This window comes from Macaca thibetana, chromosome 4 (genome assembly GCF_024542745.1).
Source record: "Macaca thibetana thibetana isolate TM-01 chromosome 4, ASM2454274v1, whole genome shotgun sequence".
Lineage (NCBI taxonomy): Eukaryota > Metazoa > Chordata > Mammalia > Primates > Cercopithecidae > Macaca > Macaca thibetana.
This window is the reverse complement of record NC_065581.1, coordinates 27,486,976-27,494,377: the sequence shown is the minus strand read 5'-3', so window position 1 is coordinate 27,494,377 and position 7,402 is coordinate 27,486,976. Positions and strand designations below refer to the sequence as shown.

At 43.8% G+C, this 7,402-nt stretch overlaps 1 non-coding gene across 1 annotated transcript; it reads right to left on the bottom strand.

Moving 5' to 3' along the window:
- Window positions 1-7,328: 7,328 nt before the first annotated feature.
- TRNAI-AAU (transfer RNA isoleucine (anticodon AAU)) lies at window positions 7,329-7,402 on the bottom strand. Its single transcript has one exon. It is a non-coding gene; the product is annotated as a tRNA-Ile (tRNA).

The following is a 7,402-nucleotide window of genomic DNA, read 5'->3' as shown; positions in this document are numbered from 1 at the left end:
GAGACAGGGTCTCTGTCACCCAGGCTGGAGTGCAGTGGAGGGTACGGGCCACCATGCCTGGCTAATTTTTGTTTTTAGTAGAGATGGGGTTTCACCATGTTAACCAGGATGGTCTTGAACTCCTGACGATCTACCCTCCTTGGCCTCCCAAAGTGCTGGGATTACAAGCATGAGCCACCACCTGAAAGAGGTTTCTTTTAAGAGTCTGTTTTTACCAGCCAATGACAACTTCCTTCCTGTCATGAACTCTACCCCTTCCTGGCTAGATTCCGATCATCCTGGTGTATTTGTCACATACCAAAATACAAATTTCTGGTCAACAGTATAGGGCTCTTGATAGCTTCCAAAACGAGGCATATTTCCTGCCTAGAATGTTCCTTCCCCAGAATCCTCGTGATTCACTCCTCATTCCTTAGTCTTTGCTTAAATAATGGTAAAGCCTTCCACATTCATCCTATTTAAAACTAACACCCATCCCTCACTCTACCCTACACTATATTGCCCTTCTCTGATTTCTTTTTCTCCACAATACCACCACCTGAGAAACTGTATTTTCCTCTAGAATAAACTCCACAAAGATGGAGATGTTTGTCTTAAATGAATAAAGCCATGTCTATTCAAAACCAATTAGTCAAAATTAGTATCATATTCTTAGTTACTATTTTTTCATAAACTGTCAATTTGGTGCAATCTGGTTCTCATATCCCATTCCCCTTTTCGAGACATTTCTTTAATCAACATACTACGGAAGCTTTCCTTTTCTTTGTAATAATTTTAAAAACCCAGGTCTTAGGCTGGGCGCGGTGGCTCAAGCCTGTAATCCCAGCACTTTGGGAGGCTGAGACGGGTGGATCACGAGGTCAGGAGATCGAGACCATCCTGGCTAACACGGTGAAACCCTGGCTCTACTAAAAAATACAAAAAACTAGCCGGGCGAGGTGGCGGGCGCCTGTAGTCCCAGCTACTCCGGAGGCTGAGCCAGGAGAATGGCGTGAACCCGGGAGGCGGAGCTTGCAGTGAGCTGAGATCTGGCCACTGCACTCCAGCCTGGGCGACAGAGCGAGACTCCGTCTCAAAAAAAAAAAAAAAAAAAAAAAAACCCAGGTCTTTGTGATTGCAATGCTTGCTAGAGGCATCATGCAGGAAATGGCAGAAAATGGGTCCTCTTATATGGTGAATCAATAATTCATGGAATGGTTGTGTGGGGTCACAGATCTTGTAATCTGAAGTGTCCCACTGACTTAAAAGTAAAAAACACGTGGCTGGGTGCAGTGGCTCATGCCTGTAATCCCAGTACTTTGGGAGGCTGAGGTGGGTGGATCACCTGAAGTCAGGAGTTTGAGACCAGCCTGGCCAACATGGTGAAACCCCATCTCTACTTAAAATACAAAAAATTAGCTGGGCATAGTGGTACACACCTGTAATCCCAGCTACTAGGGAGGCTGAGGCTGGATAATTGCTGGAACCCGGGAGGTAGAGGTTGCAGTGAACCGAGATCACGTCGTTGTACTCCAGACTGGGGGACAAGAGTAAGACTTTGTCTCAAAAAAAAAAAAAAAGTGAAAAACAGGCTTTGATGTTATACAGACATGAATGCAAATCCTTGGTTCTGCCACTTACTAGTTGTGGGATACTGGACTTATTACCAGGTTAAACCCTCTGAGCCTCAGCTTTACTGTGGTAAAATGGATATAACAATATCCAATCTCTCTAACAGAGTTGTGAGGATTCAATAACAAAATCTGTAAACCATTTAATAGTACTGGGCATATAACTCCTCAATAAATGTTATTACAATCACTGTGACAGAACAAAGATCACTGGAGGGATATTTCCAAATCATTAGAGGTTTTAAGATCATCACAACTGTAATCCCAGCATATGGGAGGCTGAGGTGGGCGGATCACTTGAGGTCAGGAGTTCAAGATCAGCCTGGCCAACATGGTGAAACCTCGGTTCTACTAAGTAGCTGGGTGTGGAGGCACAAACCTGTAATCCCAACTACTTGGGAGGCCGAGGCAGGGAAATCTCTTGAACCGGGGAAGCAGAGGATGCAGTGAGCCGAGTTGGCACCACTGCACTCCAGCCTGAGTGACAGAGCTAGATACCATCTCAAAAAAAGAGCAGCACTGAACTTTGTAACATTAACTCCTGACAGAAAAGACACAGACATTGGAATTCTATGAGCCCCCAGCAGTGTCAGAAAATCCTTTTATATGGATTTTGTTTTTTGTTGAAGAAAAAACTTCTTAAACAGAGAAATAGTGCTGGATTTCTTTCTTTTTTATGTATTTATGTATGTATGTATGTATGTATGTATTTATTTATTTATTTTGAGGCGGAGTCTCGCTCTGTCGCCCAGGCTGGATTGCAGTGGCGCCATCTCGGCTCACTGCAAGCTCCGCCTCCCGGGTTCACGCCATTCTCCTGCCTCAGCCTCCGAAGTAGCTGGTACTACAGGGGCCCACCACCACGCCCGGCTAATTTTTTGTATTTTTAGTAGAGAGGGGGTTTCACCGTGTTAGGCAGGATGGTCTCGATCTTCTGATCTCGTGATCCGCCCGCCTCGGCCTCCCAAAGTGCTGGGATTACAGGCGTGAGCCACCGTGCCGGGCCAGTGCTGGATTTCTTATATTAGATAAGGATAAAATGAGAACTACCTTACTCTACTCGTTCCTTGTATTATTCAAGATTCAGTACTCTGCTGGTAAGTTTCAGTCAGCGAATCCAGCATACATGAATTAAGTGCTACTTAAGGTACAATGCCTCCAACAGGCACGGTGTCAGAATAATGGTTTCTGTCCATCAGAACAAAGGGTGAGATGCGCCTCTTAGATTTGACTGTAGCCCAATGGTCATCATCCCTGGCTGCACATTAACATTATCCAGGAAATTTTAAAGCTCTATAGGTGATTCTAAGGAAGAGGAGGACTGAGAGGCCGACTGTTGAGATGCACTGCTACTGTCCGATGAGCACACACTCATCTATAACCTTATACATTTCCTATTCACCTGAAGCCCAGAATCATCAGTGTATTCAACACAGTCCCGCCATTTCTGTTTTCCAGGTGACTGTCTTCCACAAGATAGTGTTATCCAGAGCAGGTAAACTCCCTAGCACCTGTCGCTCAAGAACTTAAATCCCTCCCTGTACCCAACCCATCAACAGTGACTTACTACCATCCACAAGCCAGGCTGCTTCCCGATGCACCTTTTCTGCTGGGGAGTGCCCAGACAAAAGGCATCTGCTCCTGGACCAGAGGAGTCCCTGCAGAGTCATCGACTTCCTCCTTTCCAAAAGCCCCGTAGGTTGCATTGGAGTCCGGAGGCGAAGCGCCGACACATGGGTGCCTTCATCTGCCCGTCACCTCCCGATTTTTGCAATGTGTTTCTTCTGAACAAGATTGTGTGCCCTGGAAGCCAACTCAAGTCCCAGACCTAGGTTTCTCGACATTTCTCCAAGTCCTACCTGGGTCAGGTTGTAGGCTCCGGGGCCCGGCCCCTTTCGATCCGCATCAAAGAACCTGGCGATCCCGTTTGGGCACAAAAGCTCAGGGCGTTGGTCCCCGCGATCGCGAAAGCCCACTTCCAGAAAAACTTGACCACTAACGGTAAGCTTCATGGGCAGCAAAAAGGGGAAGAAGGGTTTGCATCCCCTGGCGTCATTTCCGGGTCCGCTCTAGAAACCTCGGAAGTTTCCGCGTCTCTGTGGTTTATTCCGACTGTTAATGATCCATGTGTCTTTGACTCTGCTCAGCTTCCCTTCTAAAGAGGGGGAGAAGAAAGGTCCAGGTTTCCCAGAGAAATTGTGCGGAAAAAGTTTCAAAGTATATATACAAAGGTATACAGAATAGTACAGTGCATGTGGTAGAACAGTGCTAATCATAGAGAAACAGAGTACCAACCTCTGTACTCCCTGTCACATGAGATGTATTTCTGTCCTAAGCCAATTGGATTATTCTTCCTTTTTCCCATTTTTATTTTTTATTTTGCAGCTGAATAATGCATTCTAACTTAACATTCTTAACTACAGCTCCTCACTTATTTCCATGTTGAAGGAATATTAATCCTCCTTTACCATGCATGCAGATATGTCAAGCCACATTTCTTCCAGAATGATTAACAGTCTTACCACTTACCAAGTTCTCAAATCTATTCTGCATGATCCCCTCCTCTCTAATAAATCTCCTTCTCTGAGTCCTTTAGCTTCCTGCTCCCGTATGGATTAGTTGCATTCTAGGTTTCTTGAATAGCTGTCATCCTGTGGTTTTTCATTTTTGAGCTCCTAGATTGGATCCATCATTTCCTGAGTTCCATGTCTTTCTCTTTCTTCCTCCCTATTCTCCCTGTAGTATAGATATTCAGTTTGCTTCTTAAAATGTAGGTCAGCTTTTTGAGTCGTCATAGGTTTATAAATGTCTTTATTCCAACTTCACATTTGATGTTATGCATAGCTATGGAATTCTGTGTTAAAACATTTTTCCTCCAGATTTTGAGACATTATTTTGTTTTCTCCTAACATTCATTCAAGGTTGCTGATGAGACGTCTGATGCAGAAAGAGTATCTTTCTCTTGTAGACTAATAACTTGCCCACCACCACTACCTCTGAAAGCTGTTATAATCTGATGTAGTTTGCTGTCAGTCTTATGCCACCGTGAGCAGGTCTATAAAAGTCTACTCTTGAAGGCTGAGGAAAGTGAGAGGCCAAAGAAAGAGGCTGACAATTCAGTTTGTCAGAAAGAAACATTTAATAACAGAAGCCATGTCTTGAGTGGCAGCTAGACAAGATGATGGATCTCCACATTGTCACGGGCCAAACCCAGGGCTTATGAACCACATGGGGATTTGCCTAAGGGCAGGATTTTTGTTTTGTTTTGTTTTGTTTTGTTTTGTTTTGAGACAGGATCTCCTTCTGTCACCCAGGCTGGAGTGGCCAGATCTTGGCTCACTGCAACCTCTGCCCTCCCAGGTCAAGCGATTGTCATTCCTCAGCCTCTGGAGTAGCTGAGACTACAGGCGCGCCCCACCATGCCAAAACCAATTTTTGTGTTTTGGGTAGAGATGGGGGTTTCACCGTGTTGGCCAGGCAGGTCTCAAACTCCGGACCTCAACTGATCCGCCCACCTCAGCCTCCCAAAGGGTTGAGATTACAGGTGTGACATACCTCGTCCAGCCTAAGGGCAGGATTTACGTATAGTAAGTATGTGATTACAGTAACATCAAGGTTTTCACCTAATTGCAGGATTTATTTTATCTCAAAGTAGAACTCTTAGAGGCATTCCCAGAACTGGGGTTAATCAGAAGTCAACATGGTGGATTAACATCCAAGATGGAGTGGCTTTCAGCCGGGCATGGTTGCGGTTGGCCAAGATCATGACACTGCACTCTAGCCTGGGCAATAGAGCTAGACTGCTAGCTAGCACACACACATATATACATATATATAATATTCATGCATGCACATCTTTTTGTACTCTGTTACTTAGTATTATTTCCTTCATATTTTTTCACCAGAGACAGCAGATTGCCATAGTGAAGAGTGAGAGATGAATAAATATTTATTGAAATTATATGTAATGTCCTTTGATCATTGTACAGCTTGGGAGCCCATATTCAAACCTCTTTGATGATCATATGGTCTAGGAAAGAAAGTGCTTTGTTTACGTTACGAGATAAAATTAAGGATAGCATCTTCACCATCCTCTTTCCTAGGATGAAAAAGCCTGCATTTTGTACAGTGTACAAGAAGAATCTAGATTCAACTCCTGGCTAGTAGGATCAACTCATTTGAAAATAAGCTCTAATTTTTTTTTTTTTTTCAGACAGAGTCTTGCTCTGTCACCTAGGCTGGAATGCAGTGGCACGATCTTGGCTCACTGGAGCCTCGGCCTCCTGGGTACAAGCAATTCTCCTGCCTCAGCCTCCCAAGTAGCTGGGACTAAAGGCACCTGCCGCCACACCGGCTAATTTTTGTGTTTTTAGTAGAGACAGTGTTTCACCATGTTGGCTAGGATGGTCTTGATCTCCTGATCTCGTGATCCGCCCACCTCGTCCTCCCAAACAAGCTCTGATTTTAACAGTGTACAAAGTTGAAAAGTGCAATTTAACACATCTAAAATACATTAAGAAAAAGCATAAACGCAAAACAACGAGTAAATAACTAAGCTCTCTTTTGTGTGAAAAAGAGGAACAAATAATCAATATAAATGCAGTATTTAAATAAAGAAACCCAGTACGGATATACGAAAAATTAAGGACAGAATTTACCTATAGAAGGTGGTGGTAAGAATTGAGCTGATGAAGAATAAAAATGGAAGGAAAGGCTGGGCTCCGTAGCTCACGCCTCTAATCCCAGCACTTTGTGAGGCCTAGGCGGGTGGATCTCCTGAGGTTGGGAGTTCGAGACCAGTCTGGCCAACATGGCCAAACCCTGTCTCTACTAAAAATACAAAAATTAGCCAGGCGTGGTGCTGCACGCCTATAATCCCAGCTACTCGGGAGGCTGAGGCAGGAGAATCGCTTGAACCTGGAAGACAGGGATTGCAGTGAGCCGAGATTGGGCCACTGCACTCCAGCCTGGCCTACAGAACAAGACTCTGTTTCAAAAAAAAAAAAAAAAAGATAACTTTTTAATATGTCTTTTTAAAGTTTTTTTTTAAATGTTTCTGCTTTGTATAATAATAAGGTGTTTTTATTTTTTACAAAACTCTTAAATTAGAAAAATATTTTTAAAGGTGTGTATCCTGTTCTTGTTGGAATAAGTGTTCAGAGTATATAAAACAAAGATCTTTGTCATTGTTATTATTGAAGTTTTGGAAATTTTTTCTATCTCACTTTATAATCTTGTTTTCTCTTAGACTGAAAAGAAGAAAACGGAATGACCCAGCATGAATGATATAAATGGTAGGTGGTTTTACATGTGTGTGTGTTTTTTTTTTTTTTAGGTAATCAAATAATTCAGCATTTTACTCCAAGAAAACTTCCCCCGGCAGAGGAGGATGTGTGTTTTTTTTTTTTTTTTAGGTAATCAAATAATTCAGCATTTTACTCCAAGAAAACTTCCCCCGGCAGAGGAGGACAAGAATCACAAGAGCCTCCAATCGTACCTCTGCCACTGTAAGGTGCCTTGTAAGCCCTTTTGTTTTGTAGGTATGCCTTGGAGGGGAGGGAGAGAAGCTTCCCAGACCAAATTACCTGCTCTTGAGTAAGGGAGGGCGCACCAAATTCACAAACTCGTTTTGCTGGCACAAAGTTAAGCCTGGAGGAACACACAGTTATACGTTTGTTAGACGTCTGGGATACCAGCGGTAAAACCACAGTGAATAATTGGCCCGTACGGGGATCGAACCCGCGACCTTGGCGTTATTAGCACCACGCTCTAACCAACTGAGCTAACCGGCC